Source organism: Hermetia illucens, chromosome 4, assembly GCF_905115235.1.
Source record: "Hermetia illucens chromosome 4, iHerIll2.2.curated.20191125, whole genome shotgun sequence".
NCBI lineage: Eukaryota > Metazoa > Arthropoda > Insecta > Diptera > Stratiomyidae > Hermetia > Hermetia illucens.
The window spans coordinates 54199342-54222463 of NC_051852.1; the positions used below are offsets into that span (position 1 = coordinate 54199342).

Consider the following 23122-nt stretch of genomic DNA (forward strand, 5'->3'; position numbering starts at 1 on the left):
ATCAGTACACCAAATTTTAATTCCTTTGTTCAATTTTTAAGCTCTTTGTAAAAATCGATACGCCCTCCTGATATCAACTGGCACAACCTGCTGCTGTAAACATACTGGTTGACAAACCTCACCCAAACTTAACGACTACGCAAACCGTTTAAATCGGCAATTCCCATACTTTTTAAGAATATGTATACAACTTTAAGTACAACAGAAAATCAAAGTCAATCTATAAAAGTATTATGAACGTCAAACGTTCATTCTGCAATTCATCACAAAACTCCACCTACTCTCCTGTCTTACAAAATGATTACTTTAATATTACAATATGATTTGACACTTCCCTGGGGTGAAATTCATTCTCTACTTATGGTGATATGCTATTCATCCTTAACACTTGCTAGCAATGATCATTCAAGGGATAATAGACGTTGAAGGCTTTCAAATTACTTCGTGTCTATTATTGAATAAGCTCTTACTTCCATATACTTGTGAATCAGTAAGTTTTTTCGATTGTCTGTCATACAGACGGCCAAAGATTTATGTGCTTTAAGGCGGAAAGAGTAGAAAACATCTCAGTCCTAAGGACTACGAATAGGAACAAAACACGAAAAACAAGACACAATTTCAATCAAATCAAGAATGTCTACGGTTTTAAAATCATAATGAATCGCCAACAAGCCCAGGGTCCTTTCAATTTCATTTTCAACCATCCTATATATTTAGGACATTATTTGATTGTTTTCGCCAAAAATATCTCATATCCACAACAATTCACCATGTTAAAGCAAACATATTTCCAGCACTCAATAACTCAAACCATTCATGGTTAGTATCGATAACAAAATAGTAAAGCCCCTTGGACCTAATATACTCCAAGCAGTATTTGAATACCAACGTACACCCATCCGATGTCTCTTAATTGGCAGTAATTTGAACAGGAAATGCCAAACACACTGTTACCTGAATCGACTGATTAAATAGAGAAATTACCCAACACCGTGCAACCCCTTCCTCGTCAGCTCCTTCCTAATATCGATCAGGCAAATGCAGTGGAATTATTGTCCTTCCGGTAGATACTGTGGCAGTTTCGACTTGATTGTCTACGGTTCGTCTACAAGCGTAGTGAAACCATTTAACAATTATCGTACATAAGAGGAATGCCGTCCCAAAGGCACTTGGAAGAATGAGGTTGTGCTTGAATTTGCTGCGATGTTCATGATAAGATTTCTGTAATTTGGTTGTCAGTCAACATGCCGCAAACATAACTCTCTGTGCATTTCTTGGCGTAGGCAGAACAATAAAAATGAATTTGTCCAGAGCATTCGCTTAATTGGCCTGAATGATGAATGTTTGCCGTTTCTTTACTGGTGGTAAATTGAATTCCATTTAGAGTAGTAACTTATTTTGCTAACTTGATTTTAATATGTCGAATAGTTTGCAAGGCAATCTTTCCAACCCTTAATGCAAGGATCTGTCCGTATCAAAGAGAACTAACACCAAAATTCTTCTTCTTCTTAGTTAGAAGTTGCAGTGGATCGGTCACACCTTAAAACACGGTTACAACTCCATTGTTAGCTACGCCATGCATTCACTATCGCAGAGTGACCGACGAGAACTAGACAGAGCTAAAGCATATTTTGCCCAACCAGGAACAGTGGCGCGTAGGCATCGCGCTCGCGCTATACTTCACTTAGAGGATATTGGCCACCAAATATATTCATACTATCCTAGCGTGTAGTGAAACGCCTAGAAGACCCAGATTGAAATGATGCAGAGGTGCACACATGCTTAACCATGCTGTCCAGAGCAACATCTTCGTTTACACAATGTCAAAATTTCTAAATTCGAACGAGGTATGATGATAGAATTCTGTAAAACAACAGTTAACATCATGCAACTGTCTGTACAAGATGGAGGAGAGGCAAAACCTCTGAGCACTCAGACGGTAGTGGCCCAGTGGGTTCGATTCTCCCTTCTAACGGAATATCCCGGATTCGTTTATATATCGCAAGATTTCCACTAGCAGATGTGATGCTACCCATTGCAACTGATGCACATCAGCACCAAAAATTTGATGTCTGATGCGTCCATACTCACATAGAAAATGTTCCGTGGATTCCGCTTTCTTATTACAGGATGAACACCTATCATCTTGGAGAGTCTCTATTCTGAACATACGGCCAGTGCACAGAATGAACTTTGCAGTATATTTGTTTGTTTCCGACAGGGAAAGTTTAATGTATCTAGCAGCATTAAGGCTGTCATCTGCCATTATGCTGGTTCCGGTCCCAGCTTTGAGGAAATTGAATCTTCTTTTGCTAAGGCATCCGAGATTTTATTTCCCTCTACACCACAGTGACCCAGAGTAGTTCCACCGTATTCAATCTATAAAAAAGCTCAATTGGATTCTACACTTCTGAACGATTTTTGAAGTGATCAAAGGACTGCTCAATGCCCTCAATGCCGCTTGACTATCGCTACAGATAGACCTACGCCCGCCCTTCAACCGCTCGACAATCACCCAGGTTGTGTTTAGGATCGCATACACTTCGGTCTGAAAGTCCGTTGCATATTGTCCAAAGACAAAAGCCTACTTCACGTTTTTATTGGAAACGGAACTGGACTCCTCCTCCAAACCTCCTGCAAGGCATTTTTGGATTCACCCCAGTTTTCTCTACGTTTCAGGATAACTTCATATCTTCCACCATACATCCCATCATAGGCATTGTGAAAACTGGATCCAGTTCTCCCAATAACTTTTGCAATGCGCTCTGCCCGCCACCTCCGTTATTTCACCGTGAATCGAAATGTATTAATATATGAGCTGCTCATATTGCGGTGCTTTAAATAAATAAATCCCATGACTGCAAGTTGAGCAAGTCATTTAGAGCTGCACCAGATTTCGTGCTCACTGCACGGACAATATAGTTCTTTGGAGTGACCCCAGCTTACAATGAAACCCCCTTTTTTACCTGAACGCACCAAACTACGGATGCATCAGCGAACATTAGTGTAATGATAACAACATATGTATATCCGCATTACTACACGAGGGCTAACTTCCCACGCTAAGGCCATGGTCCATCTACACAGCCCATATCCTGTGAGAACTCGTTTCACCTTTACCCCTACATGTTTGTTCCCAAGAAGCTTATCTGAAATGACTTTCAGATATATCACTTTCTCGGTGAGTTAAAGCGTTGCACCCCTCATCTCTGGAAACAAAAAATTATTCAGTTTCCCCGTTTCTGTAAATAATACAATTGTGATTTTATTTGGATTTACTGAAATTCCATACCTGGGGAACCAAGTCAACTCAATTGTATATTTCTACACACCGTTCTGAAATCTCGACCAACAACTAGCATAGCCACGTCATCTGAACTACGCTTGGGCGTATACTAGCACATTTTGCAGTTCGCATGGTAAAATACTCCAGCTGATTCTGTTGTCAGGTAGCGGTCAATGGTCACTTCAGCACACAGCACCAACATAGCATAGATCCACTCAATTAAAGTTTCATCGATATCATGCTTTCTGGTTGCATCACAAAGTTTTTGGAGAGGCGCGTAGACAATCTCCATGAACACCCACATTGCCTTCCGTCCTCTATTTTTGCAACCAAAATGTGCAGAGCAGACTTTTCAAGCATATTAGTTTTCATTTAGTGGGTGCGGCCAAAACACGGTGAATGTGATACTGAACCAATCTCTCACAAAATTTCAACAGAAATGTTGTTAAACTGATCTGCCTGATGCTCTTTAGGTTTAAATAGTCATCTTTCCCAGGCTTATGTATGAAGATTGCCTTAACCTTCTGCAGGTGGGTACGTCCCTGAAGTCGATCTAATTGCTCTCTACCCTCCTGTAGCATTCCTGGGTAGATGCCATTCATGTCAGAAGCTTTGTAGTATTCAAAGAAAAGTATAGCAGCTCTCGCTTTTTCATTGGTAACCACCGTTCCAATTCCCATTGCTACAAGTTCCATCCAGTTTTCTAAGAGAATCCAACTTGATCGAATCATCTCTTTCAAGGACTCTGCACAGTCTAAACGAGTCTGGTTCCAAACATTGTATGAACCTCTTATATTCACGGTGTGTTCCAGAAATTTAATTAGCCTTCATTCTTATTGATTTTGATCAATTTCTTACCCTCCCTTTTCCAGTTCTCGGTTCAACCAGGGAACCGCTTTACCGCTTTTGTCTCGCAAAATAGAACAAGCCCACCAACCAATCGCTAAGAGTCCTTGTCGCCCAGGCAAATAAACTTTGTTACCCAGTTCAAGTTCAATGAAATTTCTCCAATCTGTTTTCATAGGATTCCGTCTTTGTATCGCAGTCGATTCGCATGCACATGCCAGTCTGAAATCAACCCCCAACAACTTTGAAGTGTCAATCGTTACGAACAATTAGTTCACTTCTTCTTGATCCCACGAACAAAGGGAAGGCTGCACCCTACGTGCGTGATCATCATCAGACCAGCTGAAGTGAAAAAATCAGATGGTTTCTCTTCTCTAAGATTGTATTTGCTACTGCTGCATACACTACCAGATCCCTTAGTTCTTGGTTCGGCGGAGGACACACCCCTCTTTACTGCTACAATACCACGGATTTTGTTAAAATTAACCCACGGCTGTTGCACCGCAAATAACGCGCTGACTATACCTACGCGCCATCGTTCACGATTCCCCGAAATGCCCTTCAACTCCCTCCCGGGCTTCCCGAGAACCTTACACTCCTATTCCATTGTTCTGCAACATGTGTTTCCGGGGCTCCCCACTAGTGGATCGTACATATTTGGATCATAGGTTCCTATGCATGGCGTAGCCAGCAATGGAGTTGTCGCCCTTCCTCAAAGTGTGATCTATTCAGTGCCACTTCCGCTTTCTAATCAACATGTCCAGCGGTATTTAGTCTGAACGCCGACGAAGTTCTTTCGAAATTGTATCCCGATGACACATTGCACCCAAGTGTTCACGAAGGCTTATAGTTTTTGACTAACAGTGATGGACCCTTTCAATGTGCTACTCCCATCTAACAACACGGAAAGAACATTAGCATAGAACAGTCGCAAGTTCATATATGCGCTCAAATAACTGCACTACCAGACGCGATTAGCGCGTCAAACCACATCCAACCCAAAAAGTCCGCAGAGTATTCATGTGGTATGTGCAGGAGGATCAAGAGCGGAAACCAATCTGCTCTCTGTCAACAAATCTTGCGAGGTACTTCTTAATGCATTCTATTATTATTGTAAAATAGCTATGATCTTTACGAAGGCGGGGAAAACACTCGGCCAAAGAGAATCATCTAAAAGAAAATTGAGTGCTGTAGGAAGAGTCCGGTTTGAGATCTCGGCAATAGAGTTGAAAGGATGAATAAGAATATTTACAGAAAAATAGTACCAACTCCATCAAAATAGCAACCCCTAATAATGTAGCCTTCAGAAAAATCTAGCATGAAAAGTTTTGTGTATTTCTTTTATAATGAGATTTGAGTGCGCATGTAGTACGTAATATATGTGAAAATATCCACTTTCAAGTGATATTAACATTCACAGTCTTGAATTTGCACAGAAGCGACAGCTTTGACCTAGTATAACTTTGTTAGTAATAGTACGATTTTCACCAAATTTGGCAGGATCATGCACTATGCTGTAGCTTACATTGCTGCAATTTCGTGATTCTGGGGTAAACTTAAGGGGGTATTTCCTGTCAATCACTAAAAATTACTACTATTATTAACTTTATTTGAACAGGTATCGGTATGGCGGGTATTTCGGAACCTAGGCACCATATAGTGGCAGCCTCCTGATTTTTTTTTCAGATTTTTCGGTAGGGTAGTTACTATGAATGGGTTCGTTAAAGAAATGATAACTTTCAACACCCCTCACTCCCCACGTTTCCAACGAATGTCAAAACTAAGACCGACTTCCAAAAGTACTAACCGAGACCTTTAATTTGATACCCCACATGACTATATTCGATGAAAAAAAATGTACACCCCCCTTTTGCATGTATGGTAACCCCCATTAAATTCGACGTAAAAGGATGTAACTTTGAATACACATCAGCTTCTTATTATTTGTCCATTTCTGTACTCCCTGCCGTTACTAAAATAAATAGCGTCGTGGTTTGTAGCATTATCATACATTGCTAAAACAGGCGATTTTTATTGTGGAAACGTTTGACATTATGTCAAAACGTTTGACATCATTAAGATCAAATATTAAATAATTGATTTCAAAACTTTCAAGGGTAAGCTGCTTACCCTGAGCTTTCTTCAAATTGTAGTAACATCGTGCAGTTGACAGTATGGGCAGAGTCTTCAGAAGCAAGGTAGAGGGCAAGGGTGAACTCCTCACGATCGGAGCAGATGACCGATCCCTGGAGGCAATCAAACGTCGGAATTGCCATATCAACTACCGATTTGGCGATATACCCCCCAGGGAAAAGCCGAGGAAAGATACCTCGGAGGAGACACCGGGTAAAAAACATACCGAGGTCACTGAAGAAGTCTCAAAAGCCATAGAGGCGGAAAGGACTGGATCAACCAGGCAAGTAGACCTGCTGCCCAGTGAAGAGCAGAAGCTGGGCGACCTAGACATAGGACTGCTAGGGGTCAGGATGGATAGCGATGCGCAGGAAAGCGCCATGTCGGAGGAGGAGAACGACACTCCGACAGTGGAGAAGAGCTCCAAACAATAACGGAGCCAGCACTAAGATAGCCCAGATAAACCTCCACCATGAGAGCTGCATATGCAGTCATTGCAAGAGCAAGTTCCAAGAAGAACATTGAAATAGAGCTGGCTCAGGAGCTCTGGGTGTACCGGGGGCAGATTCGCGGTCTGTAAGGAGGAAACATGCAGGTAATTTGGGACTCCTCTTGTGAAAAACCAAGAGCTTGCATAATTCTTAAACGTAATTTAAAATACACATGTCTTTCAGAGTTCTTAACCGGCGACCACTGTGGCTATCTAAGTCTCATGGAAAGCCGGGAGAAGCACTCGAGATGCAGTTGTGGCATCGAGATACTTCCCAGGAGACGAAATCCGGGCTCCACCAGAACAAGTGGCAAAACTGACGAAGTATTGTGAGAAGTCTCCGGATAGCTGAGTGGTTAGAGCACAAGGTTGTCGTACGGAATGTCACGGTTCAAATGTCACTGGTGACAGTGGAATTTGTATCGTGATTTGACGTCGGATACCAGGCGACTCAGCTGTGAATGAGTACCTGAGTCAAATCAGGGTAATAATCTCGGTTAAGCTCAATGCTGACCACATTGCCTCCTACAGCGTACTGTAGTGTACCGTTACGGTCTTGAATAAAGTGCTCTAACACACTTCAAGGCCTAGATCCAATATGGATTGTTGCGCCAACGATTATTATTATTATTATTGTGAGAAGAGGACGTTACCACTTCTCCTCGGCTGCGATTCCAATGCCCATCATAACGTCTGGGGAAGCACCGACACCTTCTTAAATTTATTCTTAGCAAAAAGTTAGAAATATATAACTTAAGAAACACCCCAACATTTGTGACCATCACCAGACAGGAGGCACTAGACATAACTCTAGGAAATACTCTAATGAACGGGATGGTCAGGAATTGGAGGGTGTGGAATGAACCCTCTATGTCTGATCACAGGATAATCAAATTCGACATTGAGGGTAACTCCGAAATAGAAAGAATAATAAGCAATCCCAGGATAACGGATTGGGAATCCTACGTAACGCACTTGAGCAGCAACATTGTCCACCTTAAGTCAGTTAAGTCATCAAGGGATGGAAAGCCGCGACGGCTCTGATGACTTGTAGATCCATAGCAGGAAAAAATGGGGTTGCATCCCGCAGATACTACTTTGGATATATACTGCAATAGTAAGGTCAATGATTACCTTTGGAGCGGTAATCTGGGCAGAAAGAACCAAACTCAGCGCACAAGTTAAGTTCCAAAGGTTGGCTTGCGTGTGTATCAGCTGGGCATTCAGCACATGCCCAACGGCATCTCTGGAGGTCCTTCTGGGATTAACCCCTCTCTATCTGCACATACAGATGCAGGCAAGGAGGGCAATATTCAGGATGGTCGGTAGTATGAGTGAGGTGGCGAATTACTGATACCAAGGGATAACATGACAACGAGGTTCGTCCATCAAGGTGATGATACTTTGGGTCATTGTCGGCTGAACTACCACCTAGAGAAACTAGAGATATCTACGGACACTGCTTGCAGGTTTTGTGAGGAGTATGACGAAACCTCTATACACGTCCTGGGACAGCGTCCGGCACTTGTGCAAAGTAGGTCGAGGCAACTGAGAGAACACTTAATACCAGATGCAAAGCTGAAAGATCTGGAAGTAGGGAACATACTAAAATTCCTGACGATTATAGGCCGGCTTGAGACGACTACGACTAGTGGGGTCTTTTCGAACATTGAAGCGTACATGTGCTGAAGCTGATCTTAAATTATATGGTCCCACAAGAAGCCAAAATACATCAGACGATGAAAACGATCCATTTGAATTTCGCAAAGCAGTACAAAATATGCACTGCAGCTGACTGGGAAAAGATAAAACTTGAATGAAAAGTAATTTCAAAGTATTTGCTATTACAAAAACTAGCTGCAGCTAATTTTGGTTTTTTAGCTTCTGTTCAGTGACGAATCCACTTTGAAGGCATTGACAAACCAGTTTGTTTCCGTTCGACGACGATCAGGAGAAAAGTGGCACCCATCCTGCGTTCAAGTAACTGTAAACCACCCTCCTTCAGTAATGAGTGGGAGAGTGGTAGAGAACAAAAGTTCTGCATCCGCAAGAAGCAGCAACAATATTGAAAGGCCTTAAACGATTGTCTCATGTCATTTAAACATGCGAATGGAAGCAAATGGAGATGCTCCTGATGAGCAATTAGCAAGAGTCCTTGACATAGAGACAGCATCAAGACAGTCGATAAAGATCATCATTGAATTCTCAAAAGCCGATAGCAATGCAATCAGGATGAACCGCGAAGGATAGATACAGAGATTACTTCGAACAGATATCTTCCTCGTCTTTAAGCTCTGTAACAGGGTCGACTCGTCTAGATCGGTTATAGGTTTGGTCGATGTGGAATCGCGGGGCTTTTAAAACACTTTTGACCGTTTCTCATCGACTTTGATGTGAGGCCAATTTTAACTAGTGAGATCTCGTCAGCACAAAGAACATGACCATGCCATAGATGGGTGTAATCCCATATTTATTGCCCGAGATCCTCATTCCATATTGCATGTTACACCGCTAATCTAACGTAACGCCACTTCCGCAAACGCTGTCCACATTTGGAATAATGGAAATAAGAAAACTAACAAGACTTTGAGATATTGAGGCTGAAGTTTAAAAACGGAAACCTAGACTGCAACATTCTGGGTCAGTGATTGAAAAAACAGCACCATCATTCCAGTATGGAGAAAGAAAGACAGTCTGATGCAATTACCGTTGGCTTCGAGTATTATCCTCGCACATCCTTAACAAAAGCATTTGCTAGGACTACTAACGCAACACACGCTGCATGGTTGTCCATGGAGAAACATCGCCCTCTCTACATTGCATTTTTCAATCTAGAGAAGGTATTTGACCCTATGCTCCCCAAGCCCATCTGGTAAGCACTGTGTCAGAGAAACCCATTCGCTAGACTAAACTTCCCACCGCGATTTAAAGAACAAAATTCGAAGTGTGGTAGGTATATCAAAGCAGCATTCATCAATAATGTACCCTCTTCTTCGTTCTTGTCACGGAAACTGTAAGGAGCGGCATCCGACTTTCCCTTTAAAATTAACACAAGGGGATGCCACTTATTGCATAACTGATGTCTGCACCTAATTTCAAATCAATAAGCGCCATTTCTATATAAAGTGCGTTTGGCAGACAGAAAGTAAACCGATTTTAATGAGGTTTTTGCGCAAACAAAACGATTTTCGAGAAGACAAAGAAATTATGTGCCTCATCAACAAACCACGGTACCCATCAATATCAAGTTTGCCGGTTGTCATTATCATACCCGCTATCAGTCAAATAATCCCCTAGAAGTTTCTAATCAATTGCGGATAAAATGTTCGTGCGCTGGTCGTTAAAATCACATTTTTAGGCACCGCCGTTATCAGTCACGAAATCGACAAAAATGAACGTTATTTCAACTAATGAAGTCTACAAAATACCTCATAGGTATAGAGTCACAACCAAATCCGGTGAAGATTCCAACAATCGCCAACGTAACCTAACACCAACTTCATTGGTGGTGGCCACGTAAATCGGATATGAGTTCAACATGGTATCTCTTCCAGAAGATATGATGCATTACTAGAGCATACTACGACCCAATTGGCCGAGAATGACATAGTCATCCGCAAGCACACATTGAAAATGGATTTCAGTACAATTGTTCGCTCATGTGCGAAGTCTTTTGATACGCATCGCTTCTAACATATTCATCCAACACATATTAAGTCCAAATTAAGCATCCTTCAGCAACTTCACTGCCAACTTGGCTTGATCTGCGTTTGATAATAACGACGTGAATTGCATTGAAAAAGGTGATTATACGCCGCAGTAACAAAAAAAAATAATCACAACCATGCTAGAATCGTGGCCGATACCGACAAGACCCTGCTAACGTAGTCACATCGCTTGGCCACGTAATGGAATAAATTTCCTCGTGGTCGTCGTAGCTTATTTGAAATTCCCAGGAATTTTCTCCAGGGATGCAACCATCTTAAAGTGGAGGACCCTTAGTGCACCGCGAGTTCCCGGAAACAATTATCAGCATCAATAGAATGCAATTTGCCCCGCAGTCATTCGAAAAGTTTTGCATTCAAAAAGTATTCAAAACATCTACATAACGTAGTATGATCCGGGATCCATTGAGCTAGCCATTTTATGAATGCGAGAAAATGTACACTCCTTAATTTGAAATTGCTAATACACTATTTTGAGAAATATCTGTTTATGAAGGAAAGCAAAAGCCAGCAAGAGCACGTCTGAAGTAGAGATAGAAGATGCCAGAAAAAGCTAGGTTTCAGTGGTGTAGGAGACTAACGACACTAGCATTATCTGGAAGAAGATCTAAAGACGAAAAAGGAAGATGATTGAGGTTCGATTATAGAACTGAAAAAAGGAACTATTGGAGATTAGCCCACAAGAGGAAAAGTATTAAGGAAAAGTCAACCCAAAATGAAACGGCAAGAAGCCAAGAGTATCGCAAGGCTGGATTTAGTATTCAGGGAACTCGGCATTACCTATGACAACCTAACGTAGCCACAGGTATCAAACTGATAACCCTTCCTAAGTCGCTCCGGGACAAATACTCGATCCTAACGCTCACGATCGGGGTAGATGACCATTTACTAAAAGCATTGTAGTGCACTGGCACAAAGAGATACCACAGAAGGATAAAAACAACAACAACGTCATTAAAGAAACAAAACAAGAAAGTTCCGCGGGAGCATTAAGCAAACCCAGAAGCATTCAGACTGTACTAAAGCATGAAGGTCCTAACTACCTGCCTATTTTGGAACAATCAGAAATGTGAAGCACAGTGGTTTATATTGGATGTAGGCTGAACATTCACACCAGTAGATGCTGCATCTAGCAGCTCTGCTGCAACTAATGACCCCATTTGCAAAGAGCACACTTCACCATCAAGAAACTCTGGCAAACACTATGACCGCCATCATATTACAGCCGAAACTGCAGCAAGAAACTCTCTCTGTCGTATGCCAAACACAAAACATAACTCGGTTTGAAGACAAGGTTCCGCCGGCAGAGAAACTCATACAAGCTGCTATGACCAGGCAGAAGAAAGACCACTTCAAGCTCACAGTCCAAAATAATTCGCCTGGTGGAGAAAGGCATACCCATATGTACCGCGGTCTTGACTACTTTCGTTCCATCTAATGTACCATTTAGATGTAACCCTCTCATCCAAGCAGTCCTCCTTAGAAGAAAAGGAACACGTCTCCTGATCTTTAGATAAAGAGGAGTAACATCCACCTCTTGATTCTATAATCTACCTGAATATAAAGGGAAGTAACAACAATGAAGAATACTAAAAAGTTAACAAAGTAACAAGTGTAAAGCAGATTTTTCCCATATTTCAACTAAGGGAACCCATAGGTAGCGAATGCTGGAAATAAGCCATATATGAACTAGCTTCGTCAAATGTGTTCCGATCTTAATTAGGTTTCAGTAACAGGACATGTACCCCGATAGTCTTCTTCTTGCTTCGTTTTCTTCGGCCTTTATCCCGTTCACAAGCGGGATCGGTTCGTCGTGATCGGTTTCACCATTTGGCTCTATCGAATGCCTTTTCTGGGTGCAATCTCGAGGCTTTCAAACCCCCATCCAGCGTATCAAGCCACCGTTGTTTAGGCCTATCTTTTGGTCCTTTATCATCAACTTCGATGTTCAGACCAATCTTGGCAAGTGAATTCTCGTTAGCACGAATTGCGTGACCATACCATCGAAGACGCCTCTCTCGCAACTTTTCCACGATCGGTGCAACTCCATAACGATCGCAGATATCCTCATTTCGAATGTAATCAAAACGTGTCATGTCACTAGTCCAACGTAACATTTTCGTCTCCATTACCGCAAGACGCCGTTCATTATCTTTTATAGTTGGTCACCACTCAGAAACATAGAGATCGACAACATTGCCGTAAATTTTAGATTTGAGACGTTCGTTGATCCGTCGATCACAAAGAACACCAGTTGTGGAACGCCACTTCATCCAGCTTGCGTTAATGCGTGAAGTAATTTCATAACCCAGTTCTCCATTGGCTGATAGCGTTGTCCCGAGGTATTTAAATCGCTCAGTTCTGGGCAGATCACTGCCGCTGACAGTGATTGTGCCTATTTCATGGGTATCGGTCGTCAAAACTACAGTTTTGTTTAGATTCAATCTGAGACCATGTTGCATGAGGCGATCATTCCATTTTTGGACAAGTTACTCGAGATCATTTTGGTTCTCACGGTGTTTCTCCATGAGTAACCGCGCAGCGTGTATTGCGTCAGTAGTTCCGCAGTTTTTGACAAATCCGGATTGATTTACGGTTATTCAACGATTTCGCGAATAGGGTTGTCAAGAATGCGTTCAAAAATCTTCATGGTATGGAAAAGTAATCGGATCGGAGGGTAATTTGAACATTCTGCTGGATTACCTTTCTTTTTTCCATATTGGAACACTGGTACTTTCTTGCCAGTTAGATGGTGTTCTTCCTTCCTGAATAATCCGATTAAAGAATTCACTGAGCCGTAGTGTTGGTTCCCAGCTCTTCGCTTTACAGAGCTCAAATGCGATATCGTCAGGTCCTGTAGCTTTCCTCGATTTCATTCGTTTTATTGCCTCCTCGATTTCAGTTGCGCTGACAGGTGGAATGTCGTCCAAATGCCGGCAATAATTGTGTAAGTGGAGTATGAGCAAATTCTTCAGTTCGCTCGGGTGACAGCGACCGCTTTCTTTGCTTCTCGGTTGGCATTCTTATAAATTTGCCAATTAGCAGGCGTTTTATCGTCGAGAAATTTGTGGTAGAGGCGTTTCTTCTCACGGACCTTCATTTCAACATCATCATTCCAAAGCCAAGCATCTCGGTTGATGTACCGCTTACCCGGCTTGATGACCCCGAGGGTTGCAGAGGCCGCTCTTTCATTTGGTTCCATGATTCTTCCACATTCGTAATGGTTGGCAATCGTATGAGTGAGACCGTTTCTTCTTTCTTCTCACCAAATCGCCACCATTTAATGCGCCGCGGGCCAGTGTTTTATCGGTTTTTATCTGTTTTATGTTTTATTTGTTTTATCGGTCGCTAAATTCGCAGGACGGCAATCAACGGCCGATGTTAAGGTGCGATGGTCTCATAGTGACCATATAGTCGATTTGCGTTTTACTCTTCCCACTATAAAATGTAGGAAGATGAGGCAATCGTTTGATGAACCATGTATTCATAAGTACATGGTCATGAGTGTCCGCAAAATCGATTGTACGCTCGCCACTCTCATTACGCGCTCGCAACTACTTTCCCCCATGGCACCTGTTACCGTCTGCTTTTTCACCCACATGACCATTAAGGTCGCCGGCAATGATAATATAGTCGTCAGCAGGCACGTGACAAGTCTTTTCATCGAGAAGTTACCAGAAGGTATCTTTTACGGCATCAGGTCGGCCTGTCTGCGCTGCGTACGCGGTGAAGAAGTGAATAGTGCGATCAGCTGATATAATGATGAGCTTCGTCAGCCGATCATCAAATCGTTTGACTTCTGCAAGCATCACGGAAACCCTCTGAGATGGCAATGCCAGCACCATATTGAGTGCGTGGGTTACCAAAATAGAGAAGTTTTCACGTGTTTGAAGCATCAATTATTTAACTAAGTGTAAACTCAGTAAAGCACTTTCCAAGAGCATCTGACCCATTATTCAGCCGAGATCTTAGCGCCGACTCTGTCAGACCACGAACTAACAATCTACATATTCTTAGTACTCTGCTCAAGCTCAGGTTGCCACTCTCTTCAACAAAGATGGGTTAATCATCCACGTTGTATAGTCTACAACTGGACTCGAATCACACAACAGGTCATCCCTCATCAGGTTCCAAATGAAGGCCTGCAACGGATCCCCTTAGCCAACCGCGTTCCCCATTCACCCATGCACCGTGGTTCATTAACACCCTGGACGTATGCCTTTCAACCTCGTTCACAGGGATAATTTCTAATAGTCACTCTCACGAAGTTTGATTAACACAGAAGACCTTAGACAGCCAAATGAACGTTTGAAATCTACAAAAATTCCAAAGAAGTACCTGTTCGGATGGCGGACAACAGGTTAGTCTATCTGCACGAAAGTTGAAAGGGGGGCATCAGACTCTTGATTTCGAGCTGCAACCTCAGATGCAATAGATGTTTACATTCATTCATTCATTCATCTTTGTGCTTGTCTCGCTGTACAGAATTAAGTTTAACGATAACAAAATTGAAGTGCAGCCTCGTTGAAAATAAAATTAGGTTCAAAAACAATAAGAAAGGAATGAACAAAATACATAAGAGTACTACATTCTACAGCGGAAAATAACATCGTACTGTCCAATAGCTCGGTATCTGGTAAGAAAAGCGACAAGAAAAAATAGAAAGTAGCGGAAGAGAGATGATCTGAGGCTAAAATAAGATGTAGACCTTCAAATCACCCGGAGCTCCCCCTTTATTTCGAAGAGATCTAAACACTTTTTTACGTCCACTTAAGGGTGCCAAGCAATTTGTTTGCTTTGATTTTTTACCAAGTACATGGGTGCGGACGATGGCTTTCTTCCTACTGAAAGTGAGAAAAATATCCTTTTCACCGTATTCCTTTCAGACCAATTAGCTTCACATCCTTTGTTCTGAAAATAATATAAGAAGTCGTGAAACTATGTAAGAACTCACGCTTTAAAATATAATAGAATTCCCCACATTCTAGTCAACATGTAGACCGGCAGAAAAATCAACTTGAACTGCTTTGTTTGAATTGACGGATATACTACTTGACGCAATGAAAATAAACGAAGTAAAGAGCTACTGACGCATGTGTGCGTTTATGGATATGAGAGCGCGATACTTCCGATTACCTAGGAAGAACTATGGGAAATATTTGTTGACTAGACCCAATCTATTCGTCAACATTTTCTAAGTACGCCCAAAGCTTCACAAACTCAATAAACCACCAGATGAAACAGCAACATATCGCCCGATCTAATTGTTGGATACAAGGAGGGGGCTGTTACCTATTCTTTTTCTTTAGCCTTTGTCCCGTTCACAAATGGAGTTGGCACGTCGTGATCGGTTGCGCATTTTGTTCGCTTACCATCGACTTTGATGCGCGAATTACGTGGTTCATCTAAGACGCCTCTCTCGCAATTTTTCCACGATCGCTGCAACCCCCACACCGATCGTATATACCTTCTTTTTGGATGTGATCAAAGCATGTTATGCCACTAGTCCAACGCAACATCTTCTATTTCGTCAGCTTTATCCTGTTCACAAGCGGAGTCAGCTAGCCGTGATCGGTTTCGCCATTTGGTTCTATCAAAAGCCTGACCCCAATGCAATCACGAGGCTTTCAAATCCCCATCCAGTGTATCAAGCCATCATTGTTTCGGCCTGCCTTTTGGTCGTTTACCATCGACTTTGATGTTCAGACCAATCTTAGCAAGGGAATTCTCATTAGCGCAAATTACGTGACCATACCATCGAAGACACCTCTCTCGTAGTTTTTACACGATCGATGTAACCCCATATCGATCGCGGATATCCTCATTTCGGATGTAATCAAAACATGTCACGCCACTAGTTCAACGCAACATCTTCGTTTCCATTATCGCAAGACGACGTTCATTGTCTTTTATAATCGGCCAATACTCAGAATCATACAGGACGACAGGACGGAAGATGACATTTCGGTAAACTATCGATTTGAGACGTTTGTTGATACGTTGATCACAAAGAACATCAGTTGTGGAACACCACTTCATCCAGGTTGCATTATTGCGTGAAGTAATTTCATAACGCAGTTCTTCATTATCTGATAGCATGGACCCGATATATTTAAATCGCTCAGCCCTGAGCAAGACACCGTTCATTGTCTTTTCTATTCAGCCAACACTCAGAACCTTAGAAGGCGACAGAGCGAATGACATTCCGGTAAATTTTTGATTTGAGAAGTCGTTGATACGTCAATTTCAAAGAAGATCAGTTGCGGAACGCCACTTCATCCAAGTTGCATTAATGCCTGAAGCAATTTCATAACGCAGTTGTCCACTGGCTGATACCATTGACCCGAGATATTTAAATCACTCGGTTCTGGGCAGGTCACTGCCACTGACAGTAATTGTGCCTGTTTCATTGGAATCGATCATCAAAAATTCAGTTTTATTGAGATTCAATCTGAGACCGCGTTACATAAGGTGATCATTTCATTTTTGGATAAGATACTCGGATCATCTAGAGCCGAATTAAATTAATCAACTGGAGCCGAATTAAATTAATGAAGGTCATCAATCATCCTGGCTGCTTAGCGAGCTTGGTAAATGACTCTCTGCTACGGAAGAAATAAGCGCCCCAGATATGGAGTGTGATATACAACGAGATGCCCGTACATGGATGATTGGCATTCAAACACCAAGTCCAACAGTCTTCGTCCCAGTGTATATATCGATAATACTGCAAATTCAATTCAACCAAACGTGCGACACTACGTAACTGAACTTTGAAGCATACCAGCGGGCGAACGACCCCGTTCCAAGACCTTCACGCCAATAATAATAATAATCGTTGGCGCAACAATCCATATTGGATCAGGGCATTGAAGTGTGTTAGAGCACTTCATTCAAGACCGTAACGGTGCACTACAGTACACTGTAAGAGGCAATGTGGTCAGCATTGCCATCGCCCGAGATTATTACCCTGATTTGACTCAGGTACTCATTCACAGCTGAGTCGACTGGTATTCGACGTCAAATCACGATACAAATCCCACTGTCACCAGTGAGATTTGAACTGCGACCTTCCGTATGACAGCCTTGTGTTCTAACCACTCAGCTATCTGGACACGTCAATGTTTTATTAAAAAAACCTACGGTTCCGCATAGACACAGTTGATGATATATGCGATTATCCGCGCTCCAAAATCATCCAACGACCATATAAAAGACACTATTCGTCGGCAAATGGGGTTACCTTTTGCCACATACGGAATCGTCAATCTTGTAGTCCGACGGGAGTTGTCTTGGAGATTCAAGGGACGTTTCAAGGCACATACTCAGAGAAGATTTTTTTAACTCATTACGGACTTCTTCCACATAATCAAAACATATACCTCCGAAATTCAACAACACAGCTTAGCTTCAAAGGAATGGTGGCAGACTGTACGTCATAAAAAAATAGCGGAGGAACCATATCAGCGACGGAGCCGCAAGAAGTCTGTGCGTAAATTATCGCGCATTGAACAGCCATACCTGCGTCGAAAAATACCAAGCTCGACACATCTAAGATTTCGCCCAAGCACTTTACAGTAAAACTGTTCCTTCCACAATATACCTGACGAGGATATTTAACCAGATCCCGGTAGCTTAGAAGATATATCGAAAACTGCCATTACAACACCCTTCGACCTATACGAGTTCTCATTTATTGCAATCATCTACGCAATGTAGCGCATCAACTACATGGATCTATTGACGAAGCGATGATTTCTGCTATGCCTACATGGATGATAAGCGTAAAAGGTTAATTTCTTAGGATACCTTGCCTCAAAGGAAGGAACACTTCCCTAGCAACCGAAGTCCCATATACACCACGCAGTTAACCAACATAAAATATTTCCAAGGACTCTTAAGTATGTAGTAGGAGTACAGACACTACCCAAGGAGATTCTCTGCGACAAAATCAAAGAAAATTTACAAATCAACTACACCTGAGGACCCACCGCAACTTTTGAGGCTAACAAAAAGACACTGGAACGTACTACGCTTATCGAGCATCCAAAACGTCTTACTTATGGCCATCTTGCATCTGACTTTGCGATTGGAACAGTATCAAGAATAGGGTGATTATAGCTGGGAGCCATTGGATTTCTTTTGGCGGAAAGCAAATAGAGAACCAACAATACGAAACTACTGCCTATTCCATAAGGTTACAACAAAAGAGTTCACCATTTTCACGGATCACATACCGCCAACTTTCGCTTTGCAAGCAGTGCTCGCCCCATCAGCTTCGGCGGCTACATTACATCAGCCAGTTTGCTACCGATATCCAGTATTCATTACCCAATGCTTGCAGCACTCCAGTTCACTAACAAAGCGCTAAAAAAGTTACAACAGCGAGACGCAATGCTTCGACTTAAGGCGTGATGTGATGTATCTACTGGCATCATCCAGTAGGGAAAACCATTTTTTAACAGCATAACCCAACTGACTTACCATTTAATCACGACAACAGAGAGCTTCCAGAGCCAGAGCCTCGATCTCCAAATGCAGCATATGACTTTAGGGAAGACAATTTGAATCGAGTTCATTTCAAGAATTCAATAATAACCTGACCGGTGCAACCGGTATCGGAAATACAGCTTATTATCCTGCAGCTAATAGCATGGTGGATCATTTTCATCATCAGCTCAAAACGAGAATAGATGCAACAGTCGCTAAACAGAAACATTACCTCACGTTTGGCTAGACATCTGCGCAATTTAGAAGGAAGGCTTGGGCGTAATCGCTACAAATATTATTTATGACCCGCGGTACATCTTCCATAAGGATTCCTCGACTAACAATCCAGCAACGGCGCTAAATTTCTCCATCTCTATCGATCGATATAAACCTGCATAAGCAATGCTCGACGAAATTGAAAGGAACTTGGTATCGGACCAACAACAAGACACTATCGTAGTAACACCTACAGTGGCAAACCCAACGAAATTCGGTAGACGAGTCAAATTTCCTAATCGTAATCGGGAATTAAATCCTTCCGTAACCTATCAGCCGTTCAACAATAAAAACACCACAAATCCAGAACTAGAGTTACGACAAAAGCAGTTCAATCATCACAACCTCCCTATACTGTGGCGCTCCAATTACTTTCTGGTATGTCTAGCTGTAACAGGAAAGTTGGGATCTGCCTTAATTACCTGTCTTTCTTACGGTGACTATCTTTATAAAATTTACTCTCATGGAAATTCCTACAACGGTTGCTCCGTGTACTAAGGCTTGCATTTTATTTATTTCTGACAACTAATCCGCAATATCCCGCGATTCCCAAATAGATTTCACCAAATTAATATAAATTTACTCAATTGTCCTGGTCAACGCATTCTCCTCGCCGCATTACTGGACAGTAAATTGTCCAACTAGGTAGCTTTTATCTCTTGACAATAGCGCTGAATTTTATATCTTGAATTTAATGAGAAATGTCGTCAGCACTTACATCAAGCGGAGTTTTCCACTCCATATACTCTCTTTGTTCTTCTATAAGAAAAACGCATAGCATGTGGCCGCCATTATCACTTAGACGATCCAGGTCTGCGCCCAAACTCTTCACAGAAAGGTCATCGAAAAAATCTGTCTGACCCAATTTCGTATAAAGATAGTCGTGTAAGGGTCATGATTTGCCTCGAATAGACAAATTGATTATAAGGTGAAAGTGGATGTCGATTAGACATATATCAGGGAAAGGAGCGACATCTCTAATTATGTTATGCAATAGAGTCGACTTCCCCAGAAGATACCAGGATGTGATCCTAAAACTATGTGGTGTGAAATAATTGAAACGAAACCCAAACTTTTCGAAAAGACATAGCGTGAAGTACAGGGCAATGGTCAGTATTTATTCATTTCAAACAATAAAACGATATCATTTTCAAGGATGTCCTAACAAGGTATATTCCCTAAACAGGTCAGCAACTCACTTCTGAACTTAGGCATTCGGAACGTTTCACGCTAATCTTATATTGTGCCTCCAATCTACGCAAAGATTGCTCTCTTCCCAGTCTCCACACAAATTAGAAGTTCCCTCAGTAATTATTCACCATGGCCTCGATGTCATATTCGATTTGAGTGTTGGTTAGCATGGCCCCTGGAATTCCCCGTGACACATAATAATCCCAAAAGATAGGACTTGGGTATCATCTCGTAGACAAGGGAACGTATTAGTTCGCCTCGGGAAAAAGGTAAAATCATCCCCCTGGACGTGTAGTCCGCCAATATATTTCGATTTCGGGGAACCCGCTTTTCTCTTATAAGGTTCCGACTTCAGCCGCAAAGCAACCAAAGGCCTGTGTGTGTACATGTAGTTCATTTATATGACAAGAATGACGAACTTGGGGCTATCGAGAATCAGCTCTATTTCATGAATGTCACGAGTTTTTGTTTTGACCCAACCGAAACGCAATGAAAGGAACTCTCCAAATATTGTTCAAATATGTGTGAAGTGAATGTTTTCCTACCGTACGGGATATTTGATCTAGCTCCTTTCTACTCGTATAGGGGTGCTGCCCCATCCGAACGAAGCTCCGTGAAGAAAACGCTGATAAAGAGAAAGCTTGATACCACCTCATCATTTTTATTGGCGTGAACAGATCTATTCGAGTGCAGACATATACCCACTTTCTTATCTACCATACTCGCATTATAAAGCGATGAAACATTTATATCTACTGTTGCCTGCGGCCTACAAATACTGGGTCAGAGAAAAAAATCAAAATCCTCAATAGCCGGGGGTAGCTCCAAATAGCTGACACGAAATCGGGTCAGAAATCGTAGAAATTAGTAAGTGGAAACTAACAACACCCCATTCTAGTTTCTTGTGGCATTGTGCACAGTATCTTTTCTTCTTCATAAAAATAAAATCGATCGATAAATCCATACATATACCGAATTCTAAGGTGTCACGGATAGTGTCTCTTTGAACTTTTCTTGGCAGGAAACTTACATACTAAATTGCATTTGGTTGCACTCGTGGCTGCATATTTAGTCGAGGGTTCCACACTTGGGACTGATCTTCGGCAAAATTATTTTTCGGCAGATTCGGCAAACAACTATAGCCAGATTTCTATCGGTTAAAGTTCTGGGTGTCCCCATTTAATAGTACATTTCCAAATCCCCCAGCAAATGATATTAAGCCGCCTTAATGCTAAGAATAAGAATTTCAAATTATTATTCGCCCCGAACGCTCTTCCATTCAAAGCTTTTTATAACGCTTTTCAAATAAGAAAAACCCTTGAAATCCCTAAATCCACGAGTCGGAGTTCGCACTGGAAAGAAACGAGGAAATAATAAGATGCGCTATTCACCTTCAAGAAAGCGAGATGCGAAATAGAGTCCATTGGATGTAAGACGCTGCAATGAGGGTTGGCTGTAGACGCTGCTCCTGGTCGCCTTTATGCAGATTGAGTTATTCACACTTAGTTAGTATTAGTCACAATTTGAAAAGATGTCGTCTCACATAGAAGCATACTTTTCGCCACACACATTCCCCAAGTTTTCTAGAACAATAATTCAATAATATTATCTCGACCCTTATTATGTAACTAGCAGCACACATCACAAGTCACTCGAGACAATGGACACTATTTCTTTCGGAGGACCTTCGCGCGGCTGGCGGGACTACCGCAACTCGCGACCGTCAACCAAACAGATCCTTTTAACCGTCGCATTTTCTTAATTTACTTGAGATTCATTACTATTGTACAAAGTAGTTATTGCAAATTAACTCGCGCACGAAATCGCCTACGTTCACCCACGAACCATGAAATTTTATTTCGTACTGAACGATTTCATCAAAGTTAGGAACTACTTTCTTAAAAAATAACACCCTTAGTGTTGCCTTGCCTTCCAACTTTCAGTTAATTTGTAGTTACCGGAGCGATATTCGCGAATAGCCACAACGGAAGCAGCCAGGAATTCCTACTCCCTGGTCTTCGCACTGAAAGCTTACCACGGTCTCCAAGGGAGTAGTACTACGACATTCGAGACTGCATTCGAAAATCACATAGTCGTAGTCAGAATGTTAAAATAGTTCGCACTACCGTCGACGTCTGCACTACCATGACATGGCAATACTGCTGAAAGTGCACGCTTTTCAAACGGATTCTGCGCATATCCTTGAATTCATATGCATGAAGAACAGTGATTCTAAAACTGCAGGCAGGGGAGTTTCAGGCGAAAAGTGTCCGAGCTGAAAATAATTCCATAGCAGTCCTGCCGTGCAAAAAGGACATCACTCGCCTCTCATCAGTGTAATGAACGGCGACTAGAAGGATCACTACATGAAAACTCTACTGTCAACCAGAAGGATGCAGCTATCCAATAATCGATAATTTAGCCAAAATAATATCCTGCAGTTCATCTGCGTCGAGGACTACCAGTGCACTTGGCTCTAGAAATGGACAATGACTTTGCCGAGTAAGTCCTTCAATGACAATATTTTGACGTGGTGGAGTTGCCTTTATTACTTTACTATGTACATCTAGCCCCTCAGTCTGTTCACGACTTGAACTGCAAATGTAAACCTGCATGCGATCAGGCACGCCATGGGTTGCGCATAATGGTATGACCCATCGGGTTTACTAGGTACATCCTTCCTCC

General features: G+C 42.1%; 1 protein-coding gene across 6 annotated transcripts in view; it reads right to left on the reverse strand.

Annotated features, from left to right (window-relative positions):
• The window catches only part of LOC119654235, a 277681-nt gene extending 255145 nt beyond the window's left edge, over nucleotides 1-22536 (reverse strand). For 4 of the 6 annotated variants that reach the window (XM_038059465.1, XM_038059467.1, XM_038059466.1 and 1 more), the window contains exon 1: nucleotides 21829-22535. The gene's annotated coding sequence lies outside the window, so the exon portion shown is untranslated. Of the gene's footprint in view, nucleotides 1-21828 lie in introns of all 6 variants that reach the window. The other 2 variants (XM_038059464.1, XM_038059463.1) reach the window with 1 other exon arrangement.
• Between the last annotated feature and the right edge of the window lie 586 nt (nucleotides 22537-23122).